Here is a 21891-nt window from a genome sequence, read left to right on the forward strand (position 1 = left end):
TGAAATTTCGTGAGAAGATGCCGCCGCAACGAAAAACGCTTTTGTTTCAATTATGTCCATCCCAAATCCTGTATCATTTCAGTGACACTATCTCTCTCTCCTATTTCGAGATAATACAAAACGTACTGCCCTACTTTCAACTTTTTCTATGTACTCCATCAATCCTATCTCGTAAGGATCCCGCACCGCGCAGCAGTATTCTAAAAGAGGACGGACAAGCGCAATGAAGGCGGTTTCCTTAGCAGATCTGTTACATTTCTTAAGTGTCCTGCCAATAAAACGCAGTCTTTTGTTATCCTTCCCCACAACATTTTCTATGTGTTCCTTCCAATTTAAGTGTAATTCCTAGGTATTTAGTTGAATTTAAGGCCTTTAGATTTGACTGATTTATCGTGTTCCTTTTAGCACTCATGTGGATGGCTTCACACTTTCGTTATTTGAGGTCAACTGCCAATTTTCGCACCATACATATATCTTTTCTAAATCGTTTTGCAATTTGTTTTGATCTTCTGATGACTTTATTAGTCCATAAACGACTGCGCCATCTGCAAACAACTTAAGGCGGCTGCTCAGATTGTCTCCCAAATCGTTTATGTAGGTACGGAACAGCAAAGGGCCCACAACACTACCTTGGAGAACGCCAGAAATCACTTGTTTTGATCAATGACTTTTCGTCAATTACTACGAACTGTGACCGCTATGATAAGAAATCACGAATCCAGTCACATAACTAAGACGATATTCCACAGCCACGCAATTTCACTACAAGCCTCTTATATGGTTGTTGTTGTGGTCTTCAGTCCTGAGACTGGTTTGATGCAGCTCTCCATGCTACTCTATCCTGTGCAAGCTTCTTCATCTCCCAGTACCTACTGCAACCTACATCCTTCTGAATCTGCTTGGTGTATTCATCTCTTGGTCTCCCCCTACGATTTTTACCCTCCACGCTGCCCTCCAATACTAAATTGGTGATCCCTTGATGCCTCAGAACATGTCCTACCAACCGATCCCTTCTTCTGGTCAAGTTGTGCCACAAACTTCTCTTCTCCCCAATCCTTCAACACCTCCTCATTAGTTACGTGATCTACCCATCTAATCTTCAGCATTCTTCTGTAGCACCACATTTCGAAAGCTTCTATTCTCTTCTTGTCCAAACTATTTACCGTCCATGTTTCACTTCCATACATGGCTACACTCCATACAAATACTTTCAGAAATGACTTCCTGACACTTAAATCTATACTCGATGTCAACAAATTTCTCTTCTTCAGAAACGCTTTCCTTGCCATTGCCAGTCTACATTTTATATCCTCTCTACTTCGACCATCATCAGTTATTTTGCTCCCCAAATAGCAAAACTCCTTTACTACTTTAAGTGTCTCATTTCCTAACCTAATACCCTCAACATCACCCGACTTAATTCGGCTACATTCCATTATCATCGTTTTGCTTTTGTTGATGTTCATCTTATATCCTCCCTTCAAGACACCATCCATTCCGTTCAACTGCTCTTCCAAGTCCTTTGCTGTCTCTGACAGAATTACAATGTCATCGGCGAACCTCAAAGTTTTTATTTCTTCTCCATGGATGGTACATTGTCAAAAACCTTCCGGAAACCAAGAAATATGCAATCAATTTGAAATCCCTTGTCTACAGCAGTCAACATTTCGAGCGAGTAAAGAGCTAGTTGTGTTTCACAGGAACAATGTTTTTCAAATCCTTGTTGACTGTGTGTCAATAGACAGTTTTATTCGAGATAATTCACAATGTTCGAACACAATATGTGTTCCAAAGTCCTGCTGCACATCGATGTTAATGATATGAGCCTGTAATTTAGTGGATTACTCCTTCTACTTTTCTTGAATATTGGTGTGACCTGTGCAACTTTCCAGTCTTTGGGTACGGATGTTTCGTCGAGCGAACGGTTGTATATGATTGTGAAGCTGATGCATCAGCATACTCTGAAAGGAACTTAATTGGTGTACAGTCTGTACTTATCATACCAAAAACACAAAAACGTTATAAAAATATGCAGCTCAGTCTTCGTTAGTTACAGGCCGTCATATACAATAAGCACTAGCTAGCCACGCTATTTACAAATAAAACATTAATTCAGACATTATACGAGAGACACTCCAAAAGACGTGCACCAAGCTTTTTAAAACATCCAATTTATTTCCCGTACCTTTCATATTTTCCACTATGTTGATACACTCTTGAGAGACAAAATTTCATTTTTCCACATAAACTCCGTCCCTATGAACTGCCTTTCTCCACCGTTGAACTAAGACGTTGAAATCCCTTGTCGACAGCAGTCAACACTTCGTGCGAGTAAAGAGCTAGTTGTGTTTCACAAGAACAACGTTTCCTAAATCTTTGTTAACTGTGTGTCAATAGACCGTTTTCTTCGAGGTAATACACTCCTGGAAATTGAAATAAGAACACCGTGAATTCATTGTCCCAGGAAGGGGAAACTTTATTGACACATTCCTGGGGTCAGATACATCACATGATCACACTGACAGAACCACAGGCACATAGACACAGGCAACAGAGCATGCACAATGTCGGCACTAGTACAGTGTATATCCACCTTTCGCAGCAATGCAGGCTGCTATTCTCCCATGGAGACGATCGTAGAGATGCTGGATGTAGTCCTGTGGAACGGCTTGGCATGCCATTTCCACCTGGCGCCTCAGTTGGACCAGCGTTCGTGCTGGACGTGCAGACCGCGTGAGACGACGCTTCATCCAGTCCCAATCATGCTCAATGGGGGACAGATCCTGAGATCTTGCTGGCCAGGGTAGTTGACTTACACCTTCTAGAGCACGTTGGGTGGCACGGGATACATGCGGACGTGCATTGTCCTGTTGGAACAGCAAGTTCCCTTGCCGGTCTAGGGATGGTAGAACGATCGGTTCGATGACGGTTTGGATGTACCGTGCACTATTCAGTGTCCCCTCGACGATCACCAGTGGTGTACGGCCAGTGTAGGAGATCGCTCCCCACACCATGATGCCGGGTGTTGGCCCTGTGTGCCTCGGTCGTATGCAGTCCTGATTGTGGCGCTCACCTGCACGGCGCCAAACACGCATACGACCATCATTGGCACCAAGGCAGAAGCGACTCTCATCGCTGAAGACGACACGTCTCCATTCGTCCCTCCATTCACGCCTGTCGCGACACCACTGGAGGCGGGCTGCACGATGTTGGGGCGTGAGCGGAAGACGGCCTAACGGTGTGCGGGACCGTAGCCCAGCTTCATGGAGACGGTGGCGAATGGTCCTCGCCGATACCCCAGGAGCAACAGTGTCCCTAATTTGCTGGGAAGTGGCAGTGCGGTCCCCTACGGCACTGTGTAGGATCCTACGGTCTTGGCGTGCATCCGTGCGTCGCTGCGGTCCGGTCCCAGGTCGACGGGCACGTGCACCTTCCGCCGACCACTGGCGACAACATCGATGTACTGTGGAGACCTCACGCCCCACGTGTTGAGCAATTCGGCGGTACGTCCACCCGGCCTCCCGCATGCCCACTATACGCCCTCGCTCAAAGTCCGTCAACTGCACATACGGTTCACGTCCACGCTGTCGCGGCATGCTACCAGTGTTAAAGACTGCGATGGAGCTCCGTATGCCACGGCAAACTGGCTGACACTGACGGCGGCGGTGCACAAATGCTGCGCAGCTAGCGTCATTCGACGGCCAACACCGCGGGTCCTGGTGTGTCCGCTGTGCCGTGCGTGTGATCATTGCTTGTACAGCCCTCTCGCAGTGTCCGGAGCAAGTATGGTGGGTCTGACACACCGGTGTCAATGTCTTCTTTTTTCCATTTCCAGGAGTGTACATGGCTCTGAGCACTATGGGACTTAACATCTGTGGTCATCAGTCCCCTAGAACTTAGAACTACTTAAACCTAACCAACCTAAGGACATCACACACATCCATGCCCGAGGCAGGATTCGAGCCTGCGACCGTAGCAGTCACGCGGTTCCGAACTGAGCGCCTAGAACCGCTAGACCACCGCGGCCGGCCGAGATAATATAACTAAGACGTTTTTCGTCGCGGCGATATCTATTTACGAAATTTCAGTCAGCAAATTTCTCTTTCGAATGCGAAAATATTTTGTTGAGCCCAAACTTCATAGGTAGGAGTGATCATCAAAATAAAATAAGAGAAATCAGAGATCGAACAGAAAGGTTTAGGTGTTCGTTTTTCCCGTGCGCTGTTCGGGAGTGCAATGGTATGATTGTGGTCCGATGAACCCTCTGCCAAGCACTTAAATGTGAATTGCAGAGTAATCATGTAGATGTAGATGTAGATGTAGAACGTAGGAGTCACGATCAGTACGTTTACGTCACTGTTTAGTAGTCTAGTAGTCTTCACAAGGGAGGCATCACCTTGAAGTCTCGTTCTGTGAGAGGATTCATCCAATTTGCCGTACAGGTGGCAATCACGGGATGCTAGATCAAATCTGTAGTGTGGGTCTATAAATGTTTGTAGGGATCAGTCACATTCTCATAAATCAAACAGGCAGAAACCTTTTTTACGTTCAACTGTCTCAGTATTCTGCACAGACTCTCTTCTCCGCTTCTCCTACTCCCACTTGGATTGCCAGTTTGTTCACAGTTAATACAGCTGCCACTCACAGTCAGGTTGCGAATACCCTGCACATTCTCAGCAGTCTGTGCAGTTTTCGGCGTGCGGCTCCGGGGAAGGTCCCGAGTATCGGCGTGTCCACTTTCACTAGACAGTCTGTTTGCCCCACGACTAACTGTACTCCGGTTAACAGTGTCCGCGTCATACACCTACCACAATCTCTCGCGAATGTTTGCCACTGCTTCGTCCTCGCGGTACACTCTTATAAAACAACGCCCGGCGAACATCAAGCGCAGCAGTCATCTTGATGGAGTGCTACGAAAGCACAACTTGCGGAATGAGATTGAATTAACTTTTAGCACAAGCGGGAAGAGTGCTTCTATGATCTCCGCGCATAGCAAAGACGTGTAACGAAAACTGAATTTTTTAAAAACTGTTGTGCATTTCTTTGGGAGTCACCCTCGTATTCACCAAGCAAAGAAGTATTTCCTCTATATTTATCTTTCAAGTACGAAAATTCAAATGAAAGGACTACTGAGATGGAACAATAAGTACTGAAAGAAACTAGAAAGTACTTGGAACAGTACTTATCTATCGGCGACCGGCAGTGACAACCCATCCTGTTATACTGACGCTTTTATACTTGTTTCTACCTCTCAGCAGACGTAAATTGCGTTAAAATAGATTACCGCAATATTCGTAATAACAATATCATACAGAAAGTGTTAAAGATAGACAAACAAAATATCACAGTTAAAACAATAGCGGCGTTCTCAACAGTGAGCACACCAAATTCGAGACGACAGTTTCCTTCATCCTTTTTACTCAGCAGAAAAGCCGCTGAAATATTTAATTATTTGATCGGTGCACGTCTACCTATAAACATTCTCTTGCTGGAATAATATTGGAACCTCTATCTTTCGGGGCAGATTTGGAGAGAGTTCAGTCAGATGCAACAGATAAGCTCTCCACTGTAAATATTGTCCATGAATTTACTAACTTGCACCACACATGATTACTGAGTGTACCAAGAAAAAGGAAGCTCCTGATGATTTCATTTTTGATTCTTAATGTTTGTCGTCGATCTTCTTTTAGAAGATGACTACTCAATTATCTCCTCGGGATTAATTTATCATTCGTTTAACGTTCAAATTTTTCTACGAATTAATCACACAATTAACAGAAACACACAGACACGTCGTGTATCTTTATTTCGTAAGGTATTGCGAAAACTTTATTCTGAGATTATTACTAAGATGATTTTCGGAGATACTTACGTAATATCTAACGTTTATTTCAACACTTTAAAGTGTACAATAATACAGACAAAATCTTTGTTCCAGCAACGCTTCTCCAGAGGTCATGAGTATCTTCCTGAGGCTGTGCTTTGTGCTGTTCGTGTTGTCAACTGTTGCTGCAGATTGTAGTAAAGTAATAGCCCTATCAGATCTGGTGAGAACAACACTTGGCTTCGTGCCAAAATTATTTTCGTTAAAACAGAATATTTATTTATGTATTTATGTATATGACCTGGCAAGGGTAGGACCATACTCATCCTACATTAATTCATCAACACAAGCATCGTGTAAGTTACATCGGAATCAAAAATTTCTGAGTTACTGTGACATAAGTAGTGCAGAGAAAAACAGTGTATATACGTTCATCACAGGTGAAAAAGAGAAATTGCGCGCAGATGGATTTAAGCAGTGAACTCTGGCAGCAATGGGTGTGAGAGAAGAGAGCAGAACTTGATAAAGAACAAGTAGTGCAAAAAGGAGATAAGTGCTGTGACTGGTTGAGAAATAAAAAGAGAGGAGCGAACTCTGAGAAGGTGGAAGTAATATTTGCTTTGTTTGACGAAGAGGAAACCGCTCACATATGTTGACTGTTGGTGAAAAGTAATGAGGTTGACAGTGGCAGATATTGTGTAAAGTATAGCGTAGCTTCCTCCAGAGGCGGATAACAACAAAATGGTTCAAATGACTCTGAGTCCCCTAGAATTTAGAACTACATAAACCTAACTAACCTAAGGACATCACACACATCCATGCCCGAGGCAGGATTCGAACCTGCGACCGCAGCAGTCATGCGGTTCCGGACTGAAGCGCCTAGAACCGCTCGGCCACAACGGCCGGTGCGAACAACAGCCGCAGAGAAGCAGTCTGCCAATAGTTTTTGTTTGTGGATAGGCACGGGTGGGATACTAGATAAGGGAGGCCGTGTGTTTCGGTTACACTGGGATGGCGAATACTTAACCCTAGAACGGACGGGCGAAAAAAAGTAAAACAAATCGGACGGGGTGGGTCTGACATACCCACCGTTTTATTTACATTCCAGAAGAATTAAGACAAATTTTCAACACCAGTGCTACTATAGTTCTTTTACTGTTTATTAATATTTAAATTTACCATACATTTCTTTGACAATAACGCTGTATTTCTCCGAAAATCTGAAAGTAAAATTATTCAGTATTTAAAAACGTTCTTCAACATTTAAAACAGTTTTATTTTATTTTTGACAATTCACGTCCTCACAAGTTATGAGCTATTACAAAATATTATACATTTTAGTGCATAGCATAATCTAATAAAAACTAGTTTCTGTTGTTACGATATACATATTACTGATCTGTATTTTCTGCACAATCTTCACATAACTTTACAGAATGGGAAAGACACAGCCACTTTCCACAACGTTTACAAAAATCTTTCGTTTTATTGTCTTTGCATTTATAACAACGACCTCGTTTTACTTCTGGAACAACTTCCTTGTCAATGGTAATCCCAGATACATCTACATCTACATCCATACTCCGCAAGCCACCTGACGGTGTGTGGCGGAGGGTACCTTGACTACCTCTATCGGTTCTCCCTTCTAATCCAGTCTCGTATTGTTCGTGGAAAGAAGGATTGTCGGTATGCTACTGTGTGGGCTCTAATCTCTCTGATTTTATCCTCATGGTCTCTTCGCGAGATATACGTAGGAGGGAGCAATATACTGCTTGACTCTTCGGTGAAGGTATGTTCTCGAAACTTCAACAAAAGCCCGTACCGAGCTACTGAGCGTCTCTCCTGCAGAGTCTTCCACCGGAGTTTATCTATCATCTCCGTAACGCTTTCGCGATTTCTAAATGATCCTGTAACGAAGCGCGCTGCTCTCCGTTGGATCTTCTCTATCTCTTCTATCAACCCTATCTGGTACGGATCCCACACTGCTGAGCAGTATTCAAGCAGTGGGCGAACAAGCGTACTGTAACCTACTTCCTTTGTTTTCGGATTGCATTTCCTTAGGATTCTTCCAGTGAATCTCAGTCTGGCATCTGCTTTACCGACGATCAACTTTATATGTTCATTCCATTTTAAATCACTCGTAATGCGTACTCCCAGATAATTTATGGAATTAACTGCTTCCAGTTGCTGACCTATTTTGTAGCTAAATTATAAGGGAACTATCTTTCTATGTATTCGCAGCACATTACACTTGTCTACATTGAGATTCAATTGCCATTCAATTCGTTGCAGATCCTCCTGCATTTCAGTACAATTTTCCATTGTTACAACCTCTCGATATACCACAGCATCATCCGCAAAAAGCCTCAGTGAACTTCCGATGTCATCCACAAGGTCATTGATGTATATTGTGAATAGCAACGGTCCTATGACGCTCCCCTGCGGCACACCTGAAATCACTTTTACTTCGGAAGACTTCTCTCCATTGAGAATGACATGCTGTGATCTGTTATCTAGGAACTCTTCAATCCAATCACACAATTGATCTGATAGTCCATATGCTCTTACTTTGTTCATTAAACGACTGTGGGGAACTGTATCAAACGCCTTGCGGAAGTCAAGAAACACGGCATCTACCTGTGAACCTGTGTCTATGGCCCTCTGAGTCTCGTGGACGAATAGCGCGAGCTGGGTTTCACACGACCGTCTTTTCGAAACCCATGCTGATTCCTACAGAGTAGATTTCTAGTCTCCAGAAAACTCATTATACTCCAACATAATACGTGGTCCCAAATTCTACAACTGATCGACGTTAGAGATATAGGTCTATAGTTCTGCACATCTGTTCGACGTCCCTTCTTGAAAACGGGGATGACCTGTGCCCTTTTCCAATCCTTTGGAACGCTACGCTCTTCTAGAGACCTACGGTACACCGCTGCAAGAAGGGGGGCAAGTTCCTTCGCGTACTCTGTGTAAAATCGGACTGGTATCTCATCAGGTCCAGCGGCCTTTCCTCTTTTGAGCGATTTTAATTGTCTGTCCCTCTGTCGTCTATTTCGATATCTACCATTTTGTCATCTGTGCGACAATCTAGAGAAGGAACTACAGTGCAGTCTTCCTCTGTGAAACAGCTTTGGAAAAAGACATTTAGTATTTCGGCCTTTAGTCTGTCATCCTCTGTTTCAGTACCATTTTGGTCATAGAGTGTCTGGACATGTTGTTTTGATCCACCTACCGCTTTGACATAAGACCAAAATTTCTTAGGATTTTCTGCCAAGTCAACATAGAACTTTACTTTCGAATTCATTGAACGCCTCTCGCATAGCCCTCCTCACACTACATTTCGCTTCGCGTAATTTTTGTTTGTCTGCAAGGCTTTGGCTATGTTTATATGTTTGCTGTGAAGTTCCCTTTGCTTCCGCAGCAGTTTTCTAACTCGGTTGTTGTACCACGGTGGCTCTTTTCCATCTCTCACGATCTTGCTTGGCATATACTCATCTAACGCATATTGTACGATGGTTTTGAACTTTGTCCACTGATCCTCAACACTATCTGTACTTGAGACAAAACTTTTGTGTTGAGCCGTCAGGTTCTCTGTAATCTGCTTTTTGTCACTTTTGCTAAACAGAAAAATCTTCCTACCTTTTTTAATATTTCTATTTACGGCTGAAATCATCGAGCAGTAACCGCTTTATGATCGCTTATTCCCTGTTCTGTGTTAACTGTTTCAAATAGTTCGGGTCTGTTTGTCACCAGAAGGTCTAATATGTTATCGCCACGAGTCGGTTCTCTGTTTAACTGCTCAAGGTAGTTTTCAGACAAAGCACTTTAAAAAATTTCACTGGATTCTTTGTCCCTGCCACCCGTTATGAACGTTGAGTCTGCCAGTCTATATCCGGCAAATTAAAGTCTCCACCCAGAACTATAACATGGTGGGGAAATCTACTCGAAATATTTTCCAAATTATCCTTCAGGTGCTCAGCCACAACAGCTGCTGAGTCAGGGGGCCTATAGAGACATCCAATTACCATGTCTGAGCCTGCTTTAACCGTGACCTTCACCCAAATTATTTCACATTTCGGATCTCCGTCAATTTCCTTCGATACTATTGCACTTCTTATCGCTATAAACACGCCTCCCCCTTCACTATCCAGCCTGTCTCTGCGGTATACATTCCAATCTGAGTTTAGAAGTTCGTTACTGTTTACGTCTGGTTTCAGCCAACTTTCTGTCCCTAGTAGTATATGGGCATTATGACCGTTTATTAATGAGAGCAGTTCTGGGACCTTTCTATAGACACTCCTGCAGTTTACTATTAGCACATTAATATTGTTATTACCTGTTGCATTTTGCCTACTCCTACCTTGCCGCGTCTCAGGAGGCGTCTTGTCGGGCCTAGGGAGGGAATTCTCTAACCTAAAAAAAACCCATGTGCACTCCACACGTACTCCGCTACCCTTGTAGCCGCTTCCTTCGTGTAGTGCACGCCTGACCTATTCAGGGCGACCCTACATTTCTCCACCCGATAGCGGAGGTCGAGAAATTTGCACCCCAGATCTGCGCAGAATCGTCTGAGCCTCTGGTATAAGTCTTCTACTCGGCTCCAAACCAGAGGACCGCGCTCGGTTCTGGGAACGACACTACAAACAGATAGAAGTGGTGCCAGCTGTCGAATGTTGCTCGGGAGATTCTTCTGGTTAGCTCTCTGTGCCACGTGTGGTTTTATGAGTTCCAAACCGAGTTTCCTGAGAAATATCCTTCTTGAAATATCCAGTCCTGTGTTTGCTTTGTATACAAATGCATTTATACCAGCAATGTTCAAAATGGTATAAAACATGGACAATGGCCAGCTTCTTGTTTGCCTTCCAACGTTATATTCTGAACACATGGCATCAACCACGTCCACTCCACTCTTTGTTGTATTGTAGAATGTAATAATTTCTGGCTTCTTCATATTACCGGTTTATTCATCGATTTTATTGTTTGTATGCAATGAAGACAGCAAAATTACACATTTATTTTTCTTTGGTACATATGACACCAATGTGAAATTGTCGCAAAACGCGACTATGGATGAATGTATTTCTCTTTTATTGTGAGGCAAGAATTCCCATGAAATTTCTCTTTTATTTTTGCGCAGTGTCCCGACGAGTGTAAGGTTACAGTCTGTGAGTAGTTTTCTAGCGAGTGTGCAGCTTGTGAACCAGTTGTCAAGGGTAATGATATTCTTTCCTGTTCCCTTCACTGGCTCCACAAGTCTGAGCACAACATCGTCAGCTGCGTTACTCACATGGAAGAAACCCGGAGGTTGTTGCCCTACATACACTTCCAAGTTTTTTAGATAGTACGTTTTTGCATCTGCCAAGATAAATATTTTGATCCCATACTTTCCGGGTTTTGAAGGAATGTACATTCTGAAAGAACAACGTCCCAGAAAAGATAGTAACATCTCTTCCACTGTAAGGTATTGACTTGTTGTGTAATGCCTTGTGCAGTCTTTTTGTGAATCCTTTGATAACATCACGTACAGGGGCCATTTTATCACTTTTTTTATGTTCCTCTCTTCTGTGAATATTATCTAACCTAACACATCTCAGAAGTAAACGAAATTTTTGCAGTGACATACTTGAAGGGAAGATTTCTGTCCCTGTGCCACAAGTGTCCCAAAATTCTTCCATATCCATTTTGCCTCCATGAAGAACGCCAGAAATGTACAAAAGACCCAAAAATGCCTGGAACTCCTCTTTTTTTTCATGTTCCTTGCAGTATTTGGGTCACTTTTATAAAGTAGTTTTACGTGATCTATGTTAGTATTTGTGCTCTCTATTATCATATCGAGCAAATCGTCGTCAATGAACAGCTTCCAGGCCGCGACAATGTTGTTAGCATTTCCGGCTTCCCCACTGACACCAGGCAAATGCGTAGTTATATTGTGTGATCTGGTGCGTACATTTTTGTTGGGAATCTTTTCTGCCATTTAGTTCATCCATCTCTCGACAAATAGTAAGGTGATGATTCACTGGAAGAGGGACCGGGACCAACCACACTAATTGATTCAGAATCTCGAGATGTATAAGAAAGTGTACTCACGTTTCTCGCAGGAATAACGACGTTATCTTCGCTTCCAGCTGTTCGTCCCTCATTTCGCTTTCTGTGTTGTGATCACTTTCGGGAATAAAATCAGGATCTACATCCGAATCATCATTATCACTTTCTAATAACAGTTTTTCAGTTTCTTCATCACTTAGAGGACGCTGCCAGGCCATTTTCGAGCAGTTTTATTGCTCGCAGTCAGTATAACAAGAAGTGTGCATAAGCAGAAAAAGCTAACGTAAACGGACGGGCTGGGTCTCTGTAACCCACCACACGCTCCCCTTCACGTCAAAAATCAACTGACGAACAAAGCAAAATGATGACACAAGTAGCGCTCTCTAGGAACAGCAACTGAAAGCTACTAGAGATGGGCAAACTGAAACACGTAACTGTTTCGAAACAACTGAAACAGTACAACGTAATGTTTCGATACGCTGTTTCGAAACAATTTGTGTTTTGTAATCTAATAAACCTACACATTTTATCACCTTGAATGTCTACTGTATAAGTATGTCCATATAAACACAAATGAGGTGCGAGAGCACTAATCATGTCGCAGAAAGGATGAAACTATCACTTAGGCGTCTTGGCAGTTTCGTATTACCTGCAGCAAATGCACTGCTTTCGTGTCGTGTGACTTTCATACTTTTCAATTGGCTGAGGACAGCCATAGCTGAAGACAGAAGAACCACCACGAACGGAACTGGAGGTGGGAGCAAACTGCAGAAACAACGGATATGCTACTGGGGTTCCCACATTCCATTAGTATGGGTAATATACCCATCCTGCTTCTTTCCATGCACACAAAGGGAATCATTGAGGATAATAGGCACAGCCACTATAGACTCACAAATAACGCCAAATAATTCGAATAAATAACAAACTACAACAAAAAAATTTTGTCTTTCAAGGTGTTTCGAACCGTTACTATACATTCACCATGCTTCCTAGTCCTTCCCGTTCACCATTACACTATCAGTGATATGTCAAACAGATGCTTGCAATTATACCTACATCAAATTTATGTATATGTCTAATAACTGTCACTCTACGCCTTTTTTATTCAAAATGTTGCAGGCTTACTTGCGTTTCTTAATATGATTACAGTACATGAACAGAGAAGAATATGTTATAAAAATTGTAATTTAACTGAATGATTTTCACATATTTATTATTTTGAATGTGAATAGTATGCGTTGTTTTATTGTTTAGTTAGTGTTTATAAAGCAGATGTTACGCCATTTCGGAATAGGATAGTCAGCTAGAAACGAAGCTTTATTTTCGGACATCTTAAGCTTCATGCTATTGCTTGTCAAAAAGATTTCGACACTCTTGAAAGTGTTTCACGAAGTGTTATGCTGTGTTTCAGTACCTGTGCCGAGCCCGAATCTCGTCCGACACAGAGCGAAATGAAACACCACTGTTTCGATACAATCATTCCGTTCCAAGCACAGGTGGACTGAAACAGCCTTATTTTGAAACAACGATACAGTTTCTGTGTCTGGCTCGAGATCGAGACAAGGGCGGAATGAAACACCGCTGTTTCGAAACAGTGAACCACAGCCGTTCCGAAACACTGAAACAGTTCCACGTATCGATACACTGTGTCGAAACATAGAAACAGTGGCCAAGTCTAAAAGCTACAATGGATGGCTGACTCTCACGTGGTGCAACCTTGTGGATAGCCCGTCCGGCCCAGGGCCAATCGCTGATGCGAGGTGCTGGGGCCCATGAGCACCGAGGAGGCGGTGAAGTACACATAGCATGTGGCAATTACGTATGTTGTCTTGCCGCAATCATCCTAACTGGACGTATGAAGCACTCACGTGCTCGCATATACGGATGTTGCAGGTGTAACGCCAATGATGGCAGGCGTGTCGAAAATATAACCTAAATCTGAATATCTGTGACATGTACATGTTGAATAAAGTCTGTGCACGTCGCAGTTTGTAACTGTTTTACATTTCTTTTTCATACAGTTCAATAATTTTACTCTGTACATTCCTCCTACGTACATGAGCAGGCTGCAAGTAATTGCTCCGAATTTTTATGTGAAAACTCTTGAAACGATTCTTAAAAAAAGAACCTCATTTATTTCTAAATAATCACTCTGCCGATGAACACGTTTCTCCAAACGAGAGACTAGTTTGTTGATGCCCTCACTGTAGAATGTTTAACTTTGACGGAGGCGCGACCTTACCTCTTCTTGAAACGCTTCATCACTATTAAAGTCCCCAAAGCTGTTCTTTAAACTGGAAACACATGAAGATCGGTTGTGGCCAAGCCGGTACTGTATCGACGATGACCGGTGGCGGTGAACCCTAGGCGTCGGACTGTTGCGGATGTCGCAGCGCTCGTGCGTGCTCCGGCATTGTTGTGCTGAAGGAGAGCGCTCCATCTGCGGACGAACTGTTCGAATTCTAACCTCGATTACAGCACGCTGTTTCTCACCCGCGGCTCACAGCCCTCTAGCGGCAAAGGGCTGCAAATGTGTAGACACGAAGCATAAAGATATACACTGTTAAAAGCGTTTGTTTTATTTTAAAAGTTTTGAGTTTTCATCTAAAAAAATTGGAGATATTACTTTTGGGAACGCCCACGCATATCTCGCGAAAGGAGATGAAGAAGTAGTAAGAGAGATTGACGCCCATATGAAGGCTTACCGGCAATCGTTCTTCCGGCGAACTGTTCGTGACCGGAACACGAAAGGGGGGGTCAGTGACAGAAAGTACCCTCGACCACACACCGCAATTTGGCTGACGGAGTATAGATACAGATGTAGATTTGTATCTGTCTACATACGCGCGCTAGGCGCAGATGCATTCACGCCTATGGCCCGGACAGTGCTGGCCATCTTTCTCAGTCATCCTTCATCGGCTTGTTTTCAGTGTTTCGACCTACTGCTGGAGATGTCCAAATGTTCCACTTCTGCACCGGTATTTACAGGGTCCTGACAAAGCTCGAAATCCTCCACCTGATATTAATGTAAATGGATGAATATCTATGGGACAAATTTCTAAGCACTTTTTAGCTACCGCAGCTTTCGCTGAAACTGAAAATGCTTGAAATCTTACTCTTTGTCGTGTCCTGCACGTGTCTTGAGATGTGTGTCGACGGATCTGTAAGACTGGAGAGCAGACCTCCTGCAACAATACACGCAGCCGAGATGATTTCCATCCTTAATGAAAATCTCTCCCGAACACTGCTACGACCACCGTCTTTCGCACTAAGGATACATTCTTTCGAATTAAGTTTCGCTTTCTCATTCTCTTTCGTCTCACCATCAGGCGCCATGATCCAGCGGTGGGCGACTGAGCGGCAGTCAGGTAAGGAGCCTCTACCGCTCGGGCCATTCGAGCATGAGAAGCTCGAATGAGAGTGGAGGAAGTCGACTGCAGTTGCTCCACGCATCCTAGGCGGTTGTACTCAAGTCTACAGGATTTTCGTGGAGCTCCATGTGCTGAGTAGTTCGAGCCAAATGCAGGCCTCTACCATACACACCATGCATACAATAATCTTCCAGTTGCTGTGGTGATTCAAAAGGAATAACTGAAACAGGTTTTTAGTGGTGAAGTATTCGCTGGTGCTTTCGTCTATCGATGAAGACCTTTCGCGAGACTTTTGCCACACTGACTGCTGCACATGGCAGCCGTTGTCTGCATTATACAGCTGTTTCCCTCAATAAGAGGTAGTAAAGTTTTTTTTTTTTTACTCCCGCAGTACTTTCATACAAAAATGAGCCGTGTATATACCTGAGTAGAGCGTAGGCTTTCCCGCGTAATAAGTCATTAAAGTCTCTTCGGGTTTGCTGCCGGATCCTAAAATCAACTTTATGTTGTCTCTCTGTTTAGACTCTGCAAGAGTCCCTTAGTTTGATTAGTGAAAAACTGGATGAAGAGTTGGTGAAGCTTTGTCGGCATGTGCTGGCATCCACGTATCTTTTACTTAACGACAATATTTTTTTAACAGAACGACGGAGTGGCTATGGGTAGTCCTTTATCTCCCATAGTCGCCAGTTTATTTATGGAAGACTTCGAGGATATGGCACTGAGGACTTCGGCTTGGCAAGCAACGTGCTTCTGGAGATATTTGGATGATATCTTTTTTGACTGGGCGCATGGACGTGATGCTCTTAGCAGATTTTTGGACCACTTCAACTGTCTTCATCCCGGCATTAAATCTACGATGGAGGTTGAAAGTGATGGGATGCTTCCATTTTTAGATGTTATGCTTTATAAAAAAACCAGATGGTACTTTGGGACACAGTGTTCACCGAAAGCCGACGCACACAGATCGGTATCTGCTTTCTAAGAATTGTCATCCACCATACCAACGCAGTGACGTCCTTAAGACTTTGGTACGCAGAGCATATGCCATTTCCGATGCAGACAGCTTAATCCAAGAACTTGCGCATTTGATGGCTGTTTTTAAGGAAAATGGATACTACGGGCTATGGAGTGTGGACCATGACTGGAGGTGTATGAAGAAGAACATTGATCGGTGGCCTTCCTTTCGTTATGCTGGAGGCATATCGTTTAAGATTGGACGATTTTTAAGGAATTTTAACATCCGTCCACCTTCTAAAATTAGGCCACTACTCGGCTCTGTGAAAGATGATTTGGGGGTTAGGAAACCCGGTGCACACAAAATTCCTTGTCATTGCGGGAAGGCTTACATTGGCCGTTCGATTCGCACAGTTCATTACAGGTGTGTGGAACATCGCCGTCATACGAGGCTACAACAACCGGAAAAATCGGCAGTTGCAGAACACAGCTTAAATGAGGGACACAGTATGAAATTTGACGAAACTGTGATAGTGACAACATTTCCGGTTTTTGGAACAGTGTCTATAAAGAGGCGATTGAAATTAGGTTGACAGATAATTTAATGAATAGAGACAATGGGTTTCCTCTTAGCAGAACGTGGAATACTGTACTATCCCGCATAAAAATTGAACGCTCTTCGGTGCGGCTCTGAGTGCGATATACCGTTGCCGCCGGTGTTCTACTATGGGCGGCGCCACCTCCCAGTCTTGGAGACAGCAACCGTGATGGGCGGCGCATGCCTAAATAGGATGTCGATTTGCAGCCTGGCGTCAGTTCTCAGCTAGTCATCAGCGAAGCAGCATTCTCCTGAAGATAGTGACCAGCTGCATCGCCGAAATATCGAGTCAAGTTGATTTTAGGATCCGGCAGCACACCCGAAGAGACTTTCAGGAGAGCACCTCGGGTAAGTGGCGGTGGCTAAGGGGGGGGGGGGATGTATGTCGCCTCTCTGCACTCTGCTTTCAGGAGCTTCCGGTTACTCCCTAGATGGCATACCTTGCTTGCCTTTCCTCCCGTCTCGCTCACTTCTTTTGTCCCTTACCTCAGCTTCGCTGACATCGGTAGATATTTGTGTCTTCTTTCTTTGGGTTTTGCTTGGTATAATCTCTCTGATCTACAGTCATATAGACCTGCCTGTTCGAGGACAAAGGGACTGATAACCTAATAGTTTGGATCCTTAAAGAATCCAACTCACCAACCAACAACCCAGGTATATACCAAAGGTACTGTTCACACTTCTGCCGGCTGCTGCTGCTGCTGTTGTTGTTGCCCACGCTGGGGCAGAATGGGATGATCAAATTCTGCATGGTGTGACTGTAATCCCCATTGGTGATGATTTCCAGCTTCCGGTAACTAGTCGTGCAGCACCTCACCGAGTTGTTGAAACTGTTGTCGACTAGTGAAGATTGGGCTGCATGTATACGTACTCTGGCCATGTTGCGTTTTGCATCTGAAAAATTTCGTAACGTTAACCACGCGCGATAGTCTTCGTGTGCTCGCACCATTCCTCACATGTAGGAATGCCTTTTTCTGTGCTGATAGGCTGAAATCAGCATATTATACTGGCATGGAAATACTGGAGTATCAATTCGGTAGCGTTCAGTCAAGTTATTCATGGTGTAACACATTCAGCTTTCGTCAGTACAGTTTCGTTGGTGTTATTTGGAACACAGAACTTGAGTACTACAAGGTAGACGACGAACCATTTGCGTGAGATATTGATGACTGAAGAAGAGGGAATGGCCAAGAAGTGTCAGAAATGTTGCAACGACCTCAAATTGTGCAATAAATTAAATCGATTAGGTTTTCATTAGTGTGTGTAAACAACTAAGAAGCAAAACTGTGATGGTAAAAAGATCTGCGTGAACACGTCCACCATTCAGACTTCGGAAGTGATGAATGAATCTAGTCGCTAAGGACGTATGACAGTTTTAGATCAGAAATAGCATCATTGAGAAATCATAACATTGCCACGTTTACATGGCCATCGTCCGCAGCAAGCATAGAAATACTTGTTTTGTAAGTAAAACCACCTCTTCCTGCTGCCACTTAATTTATGTATCCCAGACGCGTTCCGACTTTTTCTTGTTCTAAGGCATCATCTGTGGGATCTTTGGGTAGTGAGGGGAAACAAAGATCAGCAAATCGTAAGTAATTACTGTTTTACATAAAAAATCGTTACGTGAACTGTTTAATAATCTAAAACTAACAAAACTATATCGTTATAGATACCACTGATGCTTAAGAACAAGAAAAAGACGAAACGCGTCTGGGATAAATAAATTAAGTGGCAGCAGGAAGAGGCGGTTTTATCTACAAAACAAGTATTCATAACAATGCATTTATTGGGGACATCCTGAGAGGTTGACATGATCTTCAACGTCGGGTAAATGCTTCAGGAAGAGGAAATATCAGCCAGAAATTTCAGTTACACTGACAGGAAAAAAATCGCTGCACCGAAAAATAATTAATGTAGAGTAATGAAGTATCGGAAAGAAGCGCGAAACAAGCCATTAATAATGTGAAATGCTGTTACATTAATAACCAGTGTAACGGCCAGGATGTTCAATGCAAGCATACAAACGTGCATGCACTGTATTGTACAGGTCTCGGATGTTAGTTTGTGAGTTGGATTTCCATGCGTCTTGCACTTGGCCAGTCAATACAGGAACGCTTAATGCTGTTTTTGTATGACGCTGGAGTTGTCGTCTGATGATGTAAGTGCTCGATTGGAGAGAGAGACGTGGTGATCGAGCAGGCCACGGCAACATGTGGCCCTTCACGTTTGGTTTTAATGGCGGGATGTGGGAGAGTGTTATCATGTTGGAAAACACTCCCTGGAGTGCTGTTCATGTATGGAGGTACAACAGGTCACGCTACCAGACAGACGTACAAATCTGCAGTCAGGGTGCGTGGGATAGCCACAAGTGTGCTCCTGGTCCCATTCGAAATCACTCCTCAGTCCATATCTCCAGCTGTAGGTCCAGTGTGCCAAGCACACACGCGGGTTACTTCCAGGCCCTCAACTGACCTCCTTCTAACCAATACACAGCCATTACTGACAGCGAGGCAAAACCACCTTTCATCAGAAATTACAGTAGACCTCCGTACTGCTGTCCAGTTACACTACTGGCCATTAAAATTGCTACACCACGAAGATGACGTGCTACAGACGCGAAATTTTACCGACAGGAAGAACATGCTGTGATATGCAAATGATTAGCTTTTCAGAGCATTCACACCAGGTTGGCGCCGGTGACGACACCTATAACGTGCTGTCATGAGGAACGTTTCCATACACAAACAGCAGTTGACCGGCGTTGCCTGGTGAAAGATTGTTGTGATGCCTGGTGTAAGGAGGAGAAATGCGTACCATCACGTTTCCGACTTTGATAAAGGTCGGATTGTAGCCTATCGTGATTGTGGTTTATCGTATCGTAACATTGCTGCTCGCGTTGGTCGAGATCCAATGACTTTTAGCAGAATATGGAATCGGTGGGTTCAGGAGCGTAATGCGGAACGCCGTGCTGGATGCCAACGGCCTCGTATCACTAGCAGTCGAGATGACAGGCACCTTATCCGCATTGCTGTAACGGATCGTGCAGCCACGTCTCGATCCCTGAGTCAACAGATGGGGACGTTTGCAAGACAACAACCATCTGCACGAACAGTTCGACGACGTTTGGAACAGCATGGACTTTCAACTCTTGAGACCATGGCTGCGGTTACCCTTGACGCTGCATCACTGACAGGAGCGCCTGCGATGGTGTACTCAACGACGAACCTGGGTGCACGAATGGCAAAACATATTTTTTTCGGATGAATCCAGGTTCTGTTGATGGTCGCATCCGTGTTTGGCGACATCGCGGTGAACGCACATTCGAAGCGTGTATTCGTCGTCGCCATACTAGCGTATCACCCGGCGTGATGGCATGGGGTGCCATTGGTTACACGTCTCGGTCACCTCTTGTCCGTATTGAAGGCACTCTGAACAGTGGACGTTACATTTCAGATGTGTTACGACCCGTGGCTCTACCCTTCAACCGATCCCTGCGAGACCCTACATTTCAGCTGGATAGTGCACGACCGCATGTTGCAGGTCCTGTACGGGCCTTTCTGGATACAGAAAATGTTCGACTGCTGCGCTGGCCAGCACATTCTCCAGATCTCTCACCAATTGAAAACGTCTGGCCACTGGTGGCCGAGCAACTGGCTCGTCACAATGAGCGAGTCACTACTCTTGATGAACTGTGGTACCGCGTTGAAGCTGCATAGGCAGCTGTACCTGTACACGCCATCCAAGTTCTGTTTGACTCAATGCCCAGGCGTATCAAGGCCGTTATTACGGCCACAGGTGGTTGTTCTTGGTACTGATTTCTCAGGATCTATGCACCCAAATAGCGTGAAAATGTAATCACATGTCAGTTCTAGTATAATATATTTGTCCAATGAATACCCGTGTATCATCTGCATTTGTTCTTCGTGTAGCAATTTTAATGGCCAGCAGTGTAGTTCTCGCTTTCCGCCGCTGAAGTTGACACCGCTGAAGTTGACACCGCTGAAGTTGACACCGCTGAAGTTGACACCGCTGAAGTTGACACCGCTGAAGTTGACACCGCTGAAGTTGACACCGCTGAAGTTGACACCGCTGAAGTTGACACCGCTGAAGTTGACACCGCTGAAGTTGACACCGCTGAAGTTGACACCGCTGAAGTTGACACCGCTGAAGTTGACACCGCTGAAGTTGACACCGCTGAAGTTGACACCGCTGAAGTTGACACCGCTGAAGTTGACACCGCTGAAGTTGACACCGCTGAAGTTGACACCGCTGAAGTTGACACCGCTGAAGTCGTAAATGGCAGTGGTTTCAGCTCAGTGGGATGCACATCATAGGGCGTCTGACTCGGAACTGTCCTTGACGTAAACCGATTTGTAGCAGATCGTAGTGTCACTGTGGCGCAAACTGCTGCCCAAATTGCTGCTTCAGATGCAGTACGATGCCTCAGAGCCATACGCTGAACACTATGGTTCCATTTTCGGTAGTGCCACGTGGATATCCGAAGCCCGATCTTCTTACGAGCGAAAATTCTCGTGAGCACTGCTGCCAGCAATCATGTAGATCGGCTACATTCCTGCTAAGAGTTTGTGCAGTCTCTCAGGAGGAACACCCAGCCCCTCGTAGCCCAATCACACTACCTCGTTCCAACTAGGTGAGGTGTTGATAACGGCGTCTTTGTCGTCTCAAAGGCATTCTTCACTAACATCTGCTCACCGCGTCCAATCTCAAAGGTAACTTAACGCTCAGATTGTTACAGCACGTATTTAACCCTTTCGTGAGCCGTGGGAAACATGCTTCCCACTACAATGAACTCGCTCCTAATCCCGTGGGATTCACAGTTCCCACCTCTGTGCGGTGCTACCACCTAGTTAACAGTATAGGGTACTGCTTCCAATCGGAAGTTCCCGCCGTTTTTACTGTACCTTTGATCAGAGGCATTGTATAGCTGAGTGTTGCTCTGTAGGGGAGCCTTTCAGTGCTGTTTGCGTGACATTTTGTGACTTTTTCCTCAAAGCTATAGTATAAGGTAAATAATTTTGGTTTATCCAAATTTATGAAGGAAAGCGTAAAGTTGGAACGAGGAGTATTCC

General features: G+C 44.3%; 1 long non-coding RNA gene across 1 annotated transcript in view; it reads left to right on the plus strand.

Moving 5' to 3' along the window:
- Nucleotides 1-21891, plus strand: part of LOC126262954 (uncharacterized) — a 51692-nt gene that overhangs the window by 27075 nt on the left and 2726 nt on the right. The window contains exon 2 of the long non-coding RNA XR_007546790.1: nucleotides 5939-6047. This is a non-coding gene — a long non-coding RNA (uncharacterized LOC126262954). The remainder of the gene's footprint in view (nucleotides 1-5938; nucleotides 6048-21891) is intronic.

Source organism: Schistocerca nitens, chromosome 6, assembly GCF_023898315.1.
Source record: "Schistocerca nitens isolate TAMUIC-IGC-003100 chromosome 6, iqSchNite1.1, whole genome shotgun sequence".
Lineage (NCBI taxonomy): Eukaryota > Metazoa > Arthropoda > Insecta > Orthoptera > Acrididae > Schistocerca > Schistocerca nitens.